The following is a 16,870-nucleotide window of genomic DNA, read 5'->3' on the forward strand; positions in this document are numbered from 1 at the left end:
AGACTAAACTTTAACACATTACAATTGATATTCCAACTGACCAGTTTGATAAGCTAGTTAAACCAATACTTCTTTAAGAGCCTGTCTCAACTGAGATTTGGCTCTCCCAATCTATACCCGAGTACAAATTTGGCGAGTTTCGGGGATCGGTTCTAGTACGGTTGCGAAGCGGTATCTCATTGCAAAGAACAGTAGTACATCGTCAGGACATCGTCAGGACATCAGGACAATATAATTTTTCGGGCATCCTCAAAAAACGCTGCCGGAGTGAGCAACAGGGCTCTAACAATCAGTTAACGGGGCAGTACTCCGGTATAAGTTCGTGAATGTCGGTAGAGCAGCGGTAGGGCACCTTTATGGATCGGCGGCTCTCCGGTGGCCTCGATGTGTACCCTTTTCGTACAGAAATGATATCGTAGTCCTGCCAATGAACTTTCTATATACTATCGTTCTGAAGGATGCGACAACGTACTACTTCCGTACCAATACTTTCAATATGTAGTACATCGGCAACGCAATGATATCACTCCGCTATAGATCCGGTCAGCGGAGGCAAAATGGTGATATAACGGCGTCGGAAAAGTGATATTCGGCAGCACATTCCGCCGTTATTACATCGGTTTCGCTACGGACAATTGTGATTTTTAAAGGGCTTTCTCTAATTGTGAGCTCCGGTAGTTAAGTACGGATATGTACATCGTTAGTGCGTGACCGGCCCTTAACGAATGTGAAATAGTTGGGGTTTTAAAGCTTGTTAGAAATAGTACAACTTAAATGTCTAAACTTCTTTTAAACTTACGACCAAACAAAATACTGTATGGAGACACTGGCCTCTTTCCTATTCAAGTTGATAATGTCTTGGAAAAACAAAGTCAACTCAACTCAACTCAACTCAATAATAAATAACATTTAGCTGAATAAATAACATGTCATCAAAACAAAAACGTTCATGTTATTTACAAATATTTCCATTACAGGATGAATTACATGGAGTCTGTCATTACGCCATTTCTGAACATTATTGATTCAAGATTGAACAAGGGTACCTCGGCCGGCCCCAATTTCTAGAATTTTCTTAAGTCTCTTATAACAGGATTAAGTTAAGCTCACTATTTTAGTTTTTCAATAATTTGCATAATATTTAATTCTTTAAGAATGTTTATACTTTCGATATAACTTATCATTAAGATAATCACAATTAACCATTTTTCGTTCATCAAAATTCAATTAAAGTATGCATTTTTGGCTTATTGAAATAAGCTACTTAAGCCTGTTAAGATTAAGAAGTTTGGAGAAATTGAGCCAGTAATTAAACTCGTCGTGCCAAGGCGGTAAAAGCTATCATACGTGGTATTCATTTTGACTGTAAACATTTATTCGTAGCCAATATAGATTAAAGATGCTAAAATTGAGTTTCTTCAAACGGAAATACATCATGTATGTCTATGATTATTCTGACCATTTTACAGGAATTCATATTTAGAAATCAATTTAAGCAAAGTTATCATCCTTAACCACTTAATAATAATTTCTCATTACGTTGTACCATAGAAGCTTATAATATCCGTCGTTTTATGATCAATTTAATAGCAAACTAAGCGACTACGTGCTTACCTACATTTACTTCCCCATTCTATATGCATACATAATTATACACGGAGTATTTTTACATAGGTATGAAAATCATAATGTGAAGAGTTTTATCTGCACCTTTTCGAAGTAATACAATGTTAACTAAGAGCGCTTGAAATATACGTACATCGATCTTGTTAACTGGCACATATATCAGACACCTAACAGACTGTATAAATGAATGACTAGCTAAGTTTAAAATGCCAAGTTTTTAAATAAAACCTTTAATCATTAAAAGAACAATTCTAATCTTCCTTGAAGAGTCACATATTTATGGTGTATGGCTTATTATTCAAAGTTGAATATGAACTATAATAATTCTAAGACCACACATTTAAAATAATAATACATATAAAGCTAATATATACTAATAACCTTAAATGTAAATTTTGCCGAGGAGCATTTTGGACAAAACTAAAACCTTTTTTATTGATCTCGGAAACTCCATGGGGATATTAATCTGTTCGCTGTTTCTTTGTGTATTTTTAATAAATAATTCTAAATAAGCCCCTTATTCCTAAATAAAAGCTAAATAGCATATGACTTAGATATATTTAAGAACATAGGACAATAGTTGTTCTTTGAAAAATACTCACAAAAGAGTGTTGGCGTTGGATCCGCTGTGATCTCGTATATATTCACAGCTTATAACCAAAGTGAAATATGGTGGGTTATCTGTTAATATATAAAAGATACATTTGAATTGTTTGGCGTGTTTTTGTACCAATCAAACAAATACTTTGTATTAAGATACTTACCAAATGCGATAAGGACGTCGCCTATATTACTGTAGTTAAACACTACGTTGATGATACTTAGTTCAGAGAAAAAGGAATGTTTCTATTTGTTTGTAAAAGTTATACTTCTGTACCAGGTACTAATACCAAAGCTTACAACTGTACGAGTCAGTAAATGCCTGATTACCTAGACATTTCGGGCCTTGTACCTGCTGTTAAACTTACAATTTGATTAAGTACGTAATTTGTACAAAAAAATGACGTATGGAAGATCGACGTCAAACGCTGGCTTATCAGACTTTCATTCACATGACATCTTATTCTTAAGCCATTACATTCTATGTATATTCTAAAAAGACAATAACTGTTTCATCAAAACAATTAGAAAGCCGAAATGTTACTTCAATTGTAGGTCACTTTAAGCAACGTAAATCATGTAAGTGTCATGATGTAAATAGCACTATGGCCAGCAACACGGCCAATGTAGCCGAATGTGCACTCCGGTTGTCATAATTGACAGCATTATAGTAGCCGCTGATTATAGCCAACTATCATGATATTTTATTGTTGTTTTATGTTTTGCTACTGCGTATGAAAGTAAGAAAAATGTATAAAAGGCGAAACAACTTGGAGACAAGTCATTTTCAAAACTTTGATTAACACGTATTACCATGGCTCTCGTGGAAGCATTGAGTGTGTTCATTGTAGCTTTTACCAGCTTTGCATATGGTGGTAAGTGCTTTTTTCATGACTTATTTTATTAAATATTATTTGAATAGCATACTTATCTCGGATATACTTTTTGTAAAGGAAAATAAAATATACTTTGTTTAATTTCGTTGAAACATTAAGATGTATATGTGCACGCCAATGGTTCAAACTTTAGGCTGATAAAAATGCTACATATTAATAGATACGTACGTATTTTAGAATACTGGTTTTAACTTAAGAAAAGTGATAATCAAGTTATTCAATCGGTCATTGAAGATGCTATGTTGGTTATTGATAATGATAAATCAAACTTGTTTAGTAATGTTAAGAACCTTCTTACACGATATGGTTTTTATTATATATGGGGTGATGATTCAAAGATAAACGACAACCATTTTATATGTATTTTTACGTTGTTGTATTTATAAGGTTTGCATTTTGTAATATCTTTCAACAAGTAACTCGAGATGAGTAAATCTTTAGCTTCCTCATTTATGAAATTCAGTGAGCGTGGGCTTAGTTTTCAATTTTGTGTTTACGCCTAAAGTTGCAAACTTGCTTAACTCTACTGAATGTTTAACTGTTATACTGTATTTGACAGTAACATTTCATTTTAATGTTCTTGTTTTTATGATATTTTATGGCAGCAATATGCCTTAACCCAGAATTCCAATCGGAACAACTACCCACTTTTGGTACAAAACAATTTGTACGTGAAGGATTTGCCATATCAAAAATCGTAAAAAAGTCTGTCACCGTACAATTATTTGGACTAACTGGTAGATATGATAGACTAGAAAAAAAACTTGTGTCATTGTCAAATAAGTTATTCTAATGAATTAGAAGATGAGTATCACTTTATGTTTAAATGTCCACCATATGTTCTGTTAAGACAAAATTATATTAAACGTTATTATAGAATTAGACCTAGCATGTTTAAACTTGTACAGCTCTTTAATACACAAAATAAATCTGAAGCATTTATCTTAGGTAAATATACATCGGAAGCATTTAAGATTCGATATCCTTTATTAATGAATATATAAGCCATATCATGAATTGTTCATCGTAATAAGTATTTTTTTACATCATCATTTAGAATATTTAAATCACGTTTTACCTTTATGTTATGATATTTAATTCTACATTTGTCATGTATCCAATTATATATTGAAAATGATTGTTCCAACATGTATATATATACGAAAGTCAAATAATATTCGTGAACTAACTGTGATAATTGCAATAGTACTTTTTCAGTTCATCCTTAATATGTCAATAATATAGGTCGCTCTCTGCATAGTTTAGTTGTAATGTTGATATATTTATATGAAAACTTAACACAAAAAACTGTAAAACTTAACACAAAAAAACTGTAAAATTTACGTGTAATAAAATATGTTCTTTTCTGTTCCGTATACTATTATAGTCTAATAGGTTTGTCATTTACAATTCCAGTTCATCCTTAAACACAGATTAATTATCAATAATATTTATAATATTATTAAATAATTCACACTATATTATATAATTGTAATTTTAATATATTTTATATGTATATGAAACACTCAAAACTGTATAGTTTACGTGTAATAAATTCTGCTCTGTTCTGATAAAAAAAATGTTGAACAACATTTAGGTTGAATTATTGCAATGCGATGCAGTATCGCGGTTTGCATACCTTACCTCAACACAAACACGCTTATTTCGGACATGTTTCAGCCGGACCCTATCGAGCTTTACTATTTTCTTATCTAGTCTGAAAAAGAGATTAATGTGTTATTGGGTCCATGCTAAATATAAGCCAAACTGTATTTAAACGTGCAACTGTGTTAATGATAGTAGTAAACATGACACGATTTTTATTGGCTCAATTTCTCGCTTCAGCCATTGAATAGTTCTAATTGTTTGGGCGAACCTAATTCATTACTCGATAACCCTGTGTTTGGTTTTGTAACTTTGTTAAGTTCTCGGAAATGATTATAATTGGAAATCCCATATGTCAGGCTGAAGTTATCCAAAATACCATTATGTTTTTGATAACATATGAAATGAAAACACGTGGTATGCACAACTTAAAGTCTGTAAATATATCTGGTATACAAGCCAGGCACAAGGCAGATGCTTATAACTAGACACAAGAATGTGAACGTTGTTTCATCTGCTTTTCAGGTCAGGTTGATCTAGTTCCGACGAGCCTGCCAGTGCAACAGTCGGCGATTGGCGTATTTGATGGACAGGTTGTCCAAAGGGACGCAACCGTGGTTCCTGCGCGGAGACAGCTGAGCCAGTTTGGTATTTTTTTATATGTATTTTTACCAACGTCTTATAGACGAATAGTTACAGCAATGGCAGAGAAATATCAACGAAAATGGTATTTTAACTGTGTATAGTGAACTTAAAACCTCATTTGAATTCGAATCTTATTTAGAAAACATCACGTCAAGAAATCTAAGAATCGCTATTACAAAATTACGTATTTGTTCCCACAATTTAAGAATACATACTGGTAGATTAGTCTAAAGTAATAGACGTGTTATACGGGATTCTTCCAAACCCTAACGTCTAAACGGGTATTAGCAAAAATCGGGGGGTTTTGAAAAATATTGAAATTGTATTTAGTGAAGTATTTTATGTTGGAATGGATAATAAAGGTTTATATTCATAATTTACCATGTAAGTACAAAGCTATTTTGCACAAAACAAGCATTAAATCCATTAAAACACATCATTTACCTTTCCAATAAAATGAAACTTGAATGACACAGACAACAATTATGCCAAGCGGAACAACTCGACCCAATCGTAATAACTCGGCCACCTCCAACAAGCTTTGAGATAGACCTCATAAAAACCTTCGTGACAACTCGGCCATGGCCGAAGTGCTCCGATTGTTGTAAAACTGTTAACTGCAGCCTTGCAGGTGCCCTTCATGTGTATATCGTTATGTTTTGACAGAATGAAATCAAGAAAACCCCATCAAACTCATTATCATATTCGTTGGATATTTAATTTTTGTGTACGGAACTAATATAAAATAACATTATCTAGTAATATTTCTTGTTTTTTTATGATATTTTATGGACGCAATATGCCTTAACCCGGAATTCCAATCGGAACAACTACCCACTTTGGGTACAAAACAATTTGTACGTAAATTATTTACCATTTCAAAAATCGTAAAAATAATCTGTCAGCTTACAACTATTTCGACTAACTGGTAGATATGATAGACTAGAAGGAAACTTGTGTCATTGTCAAATATGTTATTCTAATGAATTAGAAGATGAGTATCACTTTATGTTTAAATGTCCACCATATGTTCTGTTAAGACAAAATTATATTAAACGTTATTATAGAGTTAGACCTAGCATGTTTAAACTTGTACAGCTCTTTAATACACAATATACATCGGAAGCATTTAAGATTCGATATCCTTTATTAATGAATATATAAGCCATATCATGAATTGTTCATCGTAATAAATATTTTTTACATCATCATTTAGAATATTTAAATCACGTTTTACCTTTATGTTATGATATTTAATTCTATATTTGTCATGTATTCAATTATATATTGAAAATGATTGTTCCAACATGTATACATATACGAAAGTCAAATAATATTCGTAAACTAACTTTGATAATTGCAATAGTACTTTTTCAGTTCATCCTTAATATGTCAATAATATAAGTCAGGCACAGCTGCTTATAAGTAGACACAAGAATGTGAACATTGTTTCATCTGTATCTGTTTTTCAGGTCAGGTTGGTCTAGTACCGACGAGCCAGCCAGTGCAAGAGTCGCCGTTTGGCTTTTTTGGTGGACAGGTTTTCCAAACGGACGCAACCGTGATTCCTGCGCGGGGACAGCTGAGACAGTTTGGTATTGGACAACAAGTACCAATATCTCCACGCTTTGGCGCCGGTCAACTGCCTGGCGTTTTCGGGCAGTCCTTTTGGCCTCGTTTTCCGAATGCAAGAGATCTTTTCCAGTGCCCTAGGAACAGATGCTTCGCACAGTTTATCCCTAGGCGTTGCCGCTACACCCCGGTCCTGATCGGTCCACGGGGAAACTACTGCCTTGGCTGCCCGGAAAATATTTGCCCGCGGACAGGCCAACCCGGAGGACAGAGGGAACGCCGGCTGAGACGCCGTTTGTGTCGGGTCCTGGGAATTTGCTTAGGAGGAGCTCAAATTGTTTGAAAGACGGAAATATTTATGACGACGTATACATAGTAATTGTCAATAAACGTATACACGTACATATGTCATGAAATATACAAAAAACATTCAGCAAGACTATAATGATATGTATATACAAATAAATAGAGTCAGGTAAATAAAATACAAAAAAACAAACATAAAAAAAACACCAAAATTAAACACAAAATGAAAAAACAAAAAAAAACACATAGAGTAATAATTGTTTGTTAGTTAAATGGTAACGAGAATGTAGCATTCAAAATATCTAACCAAATTATCACATTTATATAAAAATCCTTAAAACAGCTATAAAATGGTACTGTTATAGAAAACCCGTATGCATTCAATTGTTTATCATAACACATTGTATATTTCAACATATATTATTGGCAAATCAAGATTTTCAAATTTAACGATACTTATTATCACAAACAGGTAACCGGACTGTAGTCTTATACGATCACGTGACTTGATATACGTATCATTCCGGACATTGAATAAATCGGAAAACACGTGTGGTTATGAAATTGTAAAACATAAATTAGGTTGTTTATTAGAAGTACTATGTGATACGTGTCGTTTTATTATAATTGTGTGTGTGTTTCTTTTTGTAAACTATGTCATGACACTTAAGCAAAGGATCAACTATTCATAACAACATCGAGACAGCAGTACTGGCACCGGATTTTCAAACTCAGCAGGAAGGACTCCACCAGCATTTTGAACTGCGCCATTCTCGACTTTCCAATAGACCATAATCCTTTGCGGCATGGTGACTTCCGGTTTATTTCCGGGTTATGACGAAGTACAATAACAGCGATAAATACGGACAAATTATCATTCCAGGTTTGTTATAATTTATTTATTTTTATTAGATTTGTCATTTTAATGAGTTTATATTACATTATTGTGATATTATTTGAATGTCATGAGCTATAAATCGCTTGACTGTTTACTTGGACAGTTAGTTCTGGTGGGTGGGGTAGATGGTTCAGAAAAGACTGCAGTTACTATTCTTATTGGAGTTTTATAAACAACAAATCCTCATCTATTTTAAAACATTTGTTTTGAAAATTAACACAAATAATACATTAGTCTGTTTTACTATCTGACAGTCATAATCTAATGAGGAATCTGTATGTACATTACCAGGTATAACTAATAGTCTTATGAATGAACATAAATAAATCATCATCAATATAAATTATGATATTTATACTGCTGTGTGTATTTTATTACTATGTAATAAACATTTTACTTAGAGTAATTATGTCATGCTATCACCTGTGTAGTCCTCTGAATGATTTGTTATTTTCAAATATTATGATGGCCACCGGACTAGTCGCATACCCCCAGGCCTGGAATTAAATCGGGTTCCAGATTGTCTTAAAACCCATTCATAAATAAGTCTGAGAGTAACTTACTTTTTTTATAAAAATATGCTTTTTATGTTCCATTCCTTTCTTTACAGATATGATTCAAATATGCTGATGTTACCTTCTGAGATCATTACTTTCAATGAAGAACATCACTACAATTGGTTGGGCTGCTAGATTGGTAGCAACGTGATGGACAGCTAGTACCCGACATGCTATTGTTGGTTTGGCATCTATTGCTTACTGGGCCGCTATATTGGATGGACCATACGTGTTGGTTGAACAATTATAAATGGTTGGACTGGAAGTGTTGGTTGGACCACCAGTGTTGTTTGGACTGCTTGTTGGACAGAATGTGTGATAGACAACTAGTGTTATTTGAATCACTGTTGGGTCATATTGGTTTGATTCCCATTGCTAGTACTTGTTGGATCTCTTTTGTTGGTTGAACTGTTGTTTTTTGACTGTTATTATTGATATTCATACATATATAATATGTTAAGTGCTTAGTATTCAACACTTATTATTATTATTGTTATCATAAGAAATATTATTATTCAAAAATCATATAAATATATAAAATTAAATATTTTTTTATGTCCTTGTACTTCAGTTATGTTTTACATTTACAATGTGCATCATAATGTTTTATTATATGAACAACTCTTTTTATAGATATTTAAATAAACATTAATTCTGTACAACCATTTTTTGTTTCTTTTGCTACAATCTGTATGATAGTGTCAGACATTTTCTACAGAAATGATAAATTTGTCATAAAAAAGCACAGCAAAAAAATCAGAGCTTGAAATGTTGAAATATTATGTATTATCTTGCTGGACATGAGCCTATTGTTTCTGGAAATTTGCATGTGTACCAAGTTTCATTTAAATCTCAAGGCTGTTTGAATTTGGGCCAAGAAAATATTCGGCCTACAGTACTGCGCTAACGACACCTAGGCTTATTGACTATAACAATACTAAAGTAACATGATAGGAAAAAGCTTGAACCAATGGTTGCCAGAAAAAGCACGGTGCTCCTACAAACTAAGTTAACCGGGTGGCTAGTTATTGCCCACAAACGTTAACTCGATTTTATGTCTTTTTAATATTAACCATGGGAGTTTACACAGTCATTGGAATAAAAAGATCATAGACAATCATATTAATAACAACGGTATTTTTTACAATTTAATAATAACATTAAACATGATATAATTCAATAACAATAAATTGTCCTTGGTATTCAATAATCCCTTTAAAGGTTCATTTGCCAAGGGTTAAAAAACCACATCTTGCTTCTTTTTGAAAAATCTCTTGTCCGACTGTTATCGGCTATAAAGTGTTGTTTCACATCTTGTGTCATAATTTTAAGTTCTAAATGTCTACTTTTTGTACTAAACATTTAAATTAATGTCACTTGTGTGCATTTCTTTAGTCCTTGCAGTCAATAAAGTTTTCATTCATATTGACACACTTCATTTATTTTATCTCTGTTCTTGAACCGATTCCGTCTCTTGTGTTTTGCACAAATTTTTCTTGTAAAACCACTGATATAGCAGGTGCTATCAGATCAATGGTATCAACTGCCTACTCCTGTTGAGCATCAACTTGGCGGAATCAAACATCCAGAATGGACATCTCTGAAATAAAATAAATAGTTTTATCATCATCCAACTTAGCCAGAAAAAAATAAAAATATAAAAGACTCTTAACTGTTAAAGCTGCACTCTCACAGATATACCGTTTTGACAACTTTATTTATTTGTTGTCTTGGAAAGAGGCAATTTCTGCGTAAATATCTGCAAACCAGTGATATAAGCCTGCTGACAAAAAAAATCAGATCACCGATTTTCATATCTTCATTTAAAAATTATTATTTTATGGCTAATTTTAAAAGCGTTACTAACGGTTTAAGAAAAACGCATGAAAAATTATTTTATATATTTAAAAATGAAAATCTGCGATCCAATGTTTTGTCAGCAGTCTTATATCACTGGTTTTCTTGCATGTTTGCATAAATTGGCAGTCGAAGACAAAAAAAACAGTTGTCAAAATGTTTAATCTGTGAGAGTGCAGCTTTAATATCAGTCAGATATTTAAATAGTTACAATTTACTAGTACAATATTAATAAGCTGTTATTTTAAGACCTGCATATTTGTTTACATACAGCACAGCAGTCAGTATTTAAATGCCCTTCTTAATCACATTTAAGCTTCATTTACTTGACTGTTTTGAAGTTGCAGATTTTAACAATTTCACACTAATTGCAAGATATCATTCATTTAATTTAATAACAAACTCAACAAACCACAATTGAATGCATACTTTATAACAACCAATATGTATTTGAAGTCTTTGAGAACTACTATGAAAGTCTTTACCATTATATTTGTTATTTTACCCCACCCACTTAAATGTGTATTGAAGTTGGGTATAAACGTCAAAAACTTCATTGACATTTACAAAAAACGGTAGATATTTATAGAAGAATGTATAACCTGATGTTCCTAACATGTTTTACTCACCTATCGATCTATTTTGCCAAGTATGCTCTTCCTTTCACTCGTATCGATAACTAGGAAATTGAATGCGGAAATAAACCGGAAGTCACCTTTGTCGCAAAGCATTATGGGCTTCTGGAATAAGGCGAATTGCATATCATAACCAAATAAAATACAAAATGTCGAATTTTAATACTTATATTTACAATTATTTAAATGTGCATTTCCGCTAAAATAAATAGATTATTCTTTTTTCTTTCTCTCGTTGTTCTCAACGGTGGGTAAATTCGAACAGCTACAGTAACCTAAATCTATGAAACAATGAATGCGCAGAAAATAGTTCCTTATTCATGGGTTTGATTTCTACATTTTCAAGAAAAAGTATATTTTATCAACGTATTATAACTGTATTACAGCTAGAAAAATACAACTGGAGTTATTAAAAATTAACAATAACAAGAAAACAACAAAAATATCGCCAACTACAAAGTTCTCTTTATATCTCGCGATAATACGCGATACTAGCGTTTGTTAATCACGAGTTTTCAAATTGGATTGAAATTCCAGTGAAATTACTTGTTGAGCGTTATGTTGAAGTATCAGTTGGTGTATGAACCATGTTGGAATACGGTTTTGGACAAATCAGCAAGTCCATTATCATTTCTTTGGAAGTTAACATCGGATGAAACGACAGTGACGGTGGGTGGGGTAACGTGTTTAGCAATGGGAACTTCCGCGGAAGGAAAGTCAGAGGACGCGAGAAGACTTAGTGTTCAACTGAGCTCTTTAATATGGGAGCAAGACAAACCGGCCCCTTACCAAATTGGCGTACTACCAAATCGGCCCCTAAGACGTTTCGGCACTGCCATTTCGTCCCCTTAATTAAAATGGCTCGAGACGTTTCGGCCCCTTAGTGATTTTCAACAGAGACATTTCGGCCCCTTAATTTTATTTTATTTTTTATCTTGAGTATAAAGAAAAACATTGTAGGTCGTCTTATAAATGTAAATGAGATCTCTAAATAAGTTGTAAATAAAATCTTTAAATTTACAAATAGTCAAATATTCATGAAAAACATTGATATGACTGATATAAAAAATATAATTAAAATCTAAATAACTATTAACCCTGATATTTTATATAACATGTTAGAACATCTAAGATAGTTTATTTGTTATATAACTGTTAATTATTAATTGATCATTAAAGACTTCAAAGAAAATTTGTCTTTGAACCATGCGTTCTTTTTTGCAAGACAAACTGTTAGTGTTGTGGGTGTGAAAAAGACATTTAAAGACGTATGAATGAATAATTGTCTTTAATTTGTTAATGTTATTTACAGTTGATTAAAGAAGATTTGAGTAATATAAACAACGTAAGTATATATATTTAATCGTTTCTAAAAGTGGGTACCATTTGTATTAAACGTGTTGCGTTTTCTTAAAAATGCCTTTACGTTTCAACCATTAATTTGTTATCTATGTGGTATACTATTGCTCCAGCATAGTTATTAATTATTATTTTTGACAATTAGTGTTTAATCTATATATAATTAGGAAATAATGTTTGTTTTATAGATATGAATTGCAAACAAGATACAACTTGATAGTTCAAATACATTTTAAAAAGAGTAAAACAATATATCCGTAATAAAAAAGTGAAATAATATTCTGTTTGAGGTGCGAAGAGATAATTGGTATTAATCTTTAAGTGTGAGAATTAGTGGTTGGGAAAGTCGGAACAAACCTTGTAGACGTATTTATAAGCTTGTAAACACGAAGTGTCACAATTCCAACGCCTGATACCTCTGTGGAATGTGACAATTCGCCATAAGACCGTCTGTCTAAAAACACCGTTTAAGCCAGTATGGTTTTGCATACGTATTCAATATAAGATTAATGATAGTTATTTTTATCCTTACCTGATTTGAATATAAATAACTGAATTTCATAAAATTCATATCTTATGTCGAGAGCGTTACAGAGACATCAACGCCAGGATCATGGATGAGTGGGACTCATACGATTCGCATAAGGTCACCTGCGAGGAGTTCCTGAAAAATGCTGGTGCCATCTTAGGCGGGCGGTAGGTGTTTGGTCAAGACTGATGTTAGACAATGGACATCTCATTATACATAATATTAGCAACATAGTTATGTATAATATTTAAAGATTATTTAAAAAAAAATGAAGTTTAAACATTTCTTCTTCAACTCTATTTTGTTTTATAAAAATATCTCGTGAATAAATCTTTACATGTTTTCAAGTGTACAGATATTTTCTTTAAATCTATTTTTATCTATATCTTTGTATGCATGTATATAGCTTTGTCTATTAAAATAAAATAAAATGAAATTACATGTGTTTTACTTATATTTAGAAATAAAATGAAAATATGTTTGCAAGTGTACAGATATTTTCTTTTAATCGATTTTTATCTATACCTTTGTATGCATGTATACTGGTATAGCTTTGTCTATTAAAATAAAAAAAAAATTACATGTTTTTTTACTTAAACAATGTATTTAGAAATAAAATAAATAAAATAAAAATAAGGGCCGAAACGTCTCGGTAATCAGGGGCCGAAACATCTACGGGATGGGGACGATTTGGTAAGGGGCCGTAAAGGTAACCGTTTGAGCTAGGGGCCGATTTGGTAAGGGGCCGATTTGTCTGGTAGCCTGTTTTCTGGACGTTGCTGGGTGCACTACAATATGTTATTGTTTCAATTCCTCTATTTCGTGTTTTGACAGATGCTTTATTTTTACAAAATGTCAATTCGAAATTCCGAAATATAAAATCAATCAAAGTATCGTTGCTCATTTTGTTTTAACTGCTTTACTGTAGATTTTAGTTTTGCAGGTTGCCAATAATTTTACGATTTCATGAAAAACATAGTTCCGTAGTAAATATGCCCCGCCAAATAGTATTATTTCACCCAATGACAGGACAGAAGTATCGAACAAATGCATGCGATTTCGATGGGAAATGCCATTGCACTTTACACAGAAATAATGTGAAATTGATAAACAACAACCATCGTTAAGGAATGAAGTGTTAATGTACATATACTAACATGGTATTAAACGTTTCGCTACCCGGGTCACGTAATCATCTAATTACTCAGTTCAAATGAACTTCTGCAGATTAACAGCCATCGGAATTTAAGAACATGGTATCCATCTTCCAAACACTCCACCATAGCCCGCGAAGAAATTCGCCTATCATACGATTGTTTTTACGTTATTTCCATTTTTCTGTTTTCCTAGTTTTTCTACCACTTTTGACTTCCGGTTTTATTGTTTTTCTCCCAGTTTGTAACATGCGATCTGATTGGTCGAATAAAAAGCCCTCCTTGGCGACGTATTTAAAATCCCAAATCGTTAACAAATTGAAATTCTAACATTTTGGGCCTTCTACATCGTTAACAAGCAATTCAAGAATGAAAGTCCACATGAAATACGACGTTGCAATGATTCAATACAATGATAATACTGATCAAGGCGTATTTGTAATAGAAAATAACTTCGTCATTGATTATCCACTGGAAATTGCATTGACTTTTTTGTTTGTCAAAAATACATATTTTAGTTTTATTAGTATTTATTTTAAGTCCCCATTTGCTAGAGTATTCATATACCTAGTCTAGCTGATGTTGAAGACTAAGAGGATTTGTAGTAAATAATGCAATGTCATCAGCAAATAGTAGCATAAATATAGATAATAAATTGATATCAGAGTCAGTCATGCTCAGTAGATCAATATTATCCTTTAAATCGTTAATAAATAATATAAAAAGTAATGAGGAAAGGGGTTCACCCTGTTTAACACCAAGTGATATATCAAACAATTCGGAATATGACATAGTACTTGAATCTTTTATACATGCTTTAACATTTTCATATATCAATTTTGTCATTCGAATCATCTTTGAGCTAATTCCAGTTTGCATAAGTTTTATCCACAGTGCATCATGTATAACAGTATCAAAGGCTTTCTCATAATCTATAAACACACAGTATAATTTGTTCTTACAGTTAGTAATTTTTTAAATTAACAAATGAAGTGTAAAAATACAATCAGCAGTACTACGACTATTTCTAAGACCAAACTGGGCCACATTGAGGACCTCATTTGATTCACACCACTTATTTATTCTATTTCTTAAACAAAGTGAAAATATTTTAGCTAAATACTTTTTACTGTTAACATGTAATATTATATTATACACAAAAAACAACACCTTATTATTTATCAAATAACAAGTTTATTGATAAATTCACAATCAAATGTTCTTTCACAAGGGAGTAAGTTTATGATCCAAATGCTTATTTTCTGAAAAACAAGTCGAATCGATGAAATGGAAATTCCAAGTGTCAATTTTTAGACTTACGCGGGGTTGATATTAATAATATCACCCGATGAAAAGCGTTATGTCAGGGTTACAGTATATAAATATTGCATGGCTTCCAGTGTGACAGTATTTACTGTCAACATGAGGGAAAAACTGTTACCCGAGGCGAAGCTTTAACGAACACAGTTACATTTATAAAGTATTATACATATATGAAGTATGTTATACAACTTTCAGGTATAATCAATTAATTCTGTAATTAATGTTTGTTTAAAGTAGCTGTCATTTTTATGCAAATGTCGTTTAGGAATAATCCAAACACCGGAAGTTATCAGATTTACAACACATTTTAATAAGCGCTTACTACCTCAGACTTGGGGAAACCAAAAAATGCCTGTTTTTAGCCGCGACGCGAGTGCTATGTGACAGTGTCATGTCAACCGGTCAAAACGGTACTCACAGTGTGTTGCCGTACGAAAAATGTTCATGATGGGTTTAACATGGGCAGGTCACGTGAGGTATAATAATACGGATTTGCTAATGTCGTATATATGAGAATTTAACATAAGCAGGTATATTAATATGTAATGATATTATGTTATGCTCTTTATGTCTGATAGATATTTCTTTAAATGTGTGAATTTCTAAATATGTGATCTTAATTCCTTTAACATTTGATACTTTCTAATGGCTGTTTCTACAACATGTAATCTTGTGTATTTGGCTATTTCTTTGAACAGATCGTCTTCCCTGACGGCATTTTGTTCATCTTAACATATATGGTGACACTTATTGTCTATTTCAAACTTGATTGAGTAGTGTGTAAAAGTGTTTATTGAAAAATCGATGATAGTTACCCAAACCCATGACGATTGGTGAAAAATGGCTTCGTACTACATTATAGTTGAATATATCGGATTCCAGTTAACTCACAGTTGAATGAAAGAGTTTCATCACATTATTGATCCCATTCTGGTTTGCTAAAACAACCAGATACAACATGTTAAAACGTCGATTAAATCAACCCAGTTCAATGCATTATATACCTGAGAACACAACTCACGGATGTTTTGTTCTGTCGTCATTGTCCTGGTATTCAAGGAAAGTATGGTAATTAATGACCAACGCAATATTCGGTGTAACTAGTAATCTTGAGTAATTACACAGATTAATAATTCAAAACAACTTTTGCAAACCTTAACTCTTAAACTTAATTTTTGAGAGGTTTATGTTCTCCTTAGAATATATATAAAATCAAACGCACAAAACGAACTTAACGTATAAAAACAACAGTAGTTATTTGATTTAGTCAAGGTCCCTGGCAAGTGCTTTATCCATGATGTTGCAAAT

General features: G+C 32.4%; 1 long non-coding RNA gene across 1 annotated transcript; it reads left to right on the top strand.

Moving 5' to 3' along the window:
* The first annotated feature begins 8,028 nt into the window (after nucleotides 1-8,028).
* LOC128244854 (uncharacterized) lies at nucleotides 8,029-9,263 on the top strand. Its single transcript, XR_008263001.1, has 2 exons — nucleotides 8,029-8,133; nucleotides 8,759-9,263. It is a non-coding gene; the product is annotated as an uncharacterized LOC128244854 (long non-coding RNA).
* The last annotated feature ends 7,607 nt before the right edge of the window (nucleotides 9,264-16,870 follow it).

This window comes from Mya arenaria, chromosome 8, assembly GCF_026914265.1.
Source record: "Mya arenaria isolate MELC-2E11 chromosome 8, ASM2691426v1".
In the NCBI taxonomy this organism is placed as follows: Eukaryota; Metazoa; Mollusca; class Bivalvia; order Myida; family Myidae; genus Mya; species Mya arenaria.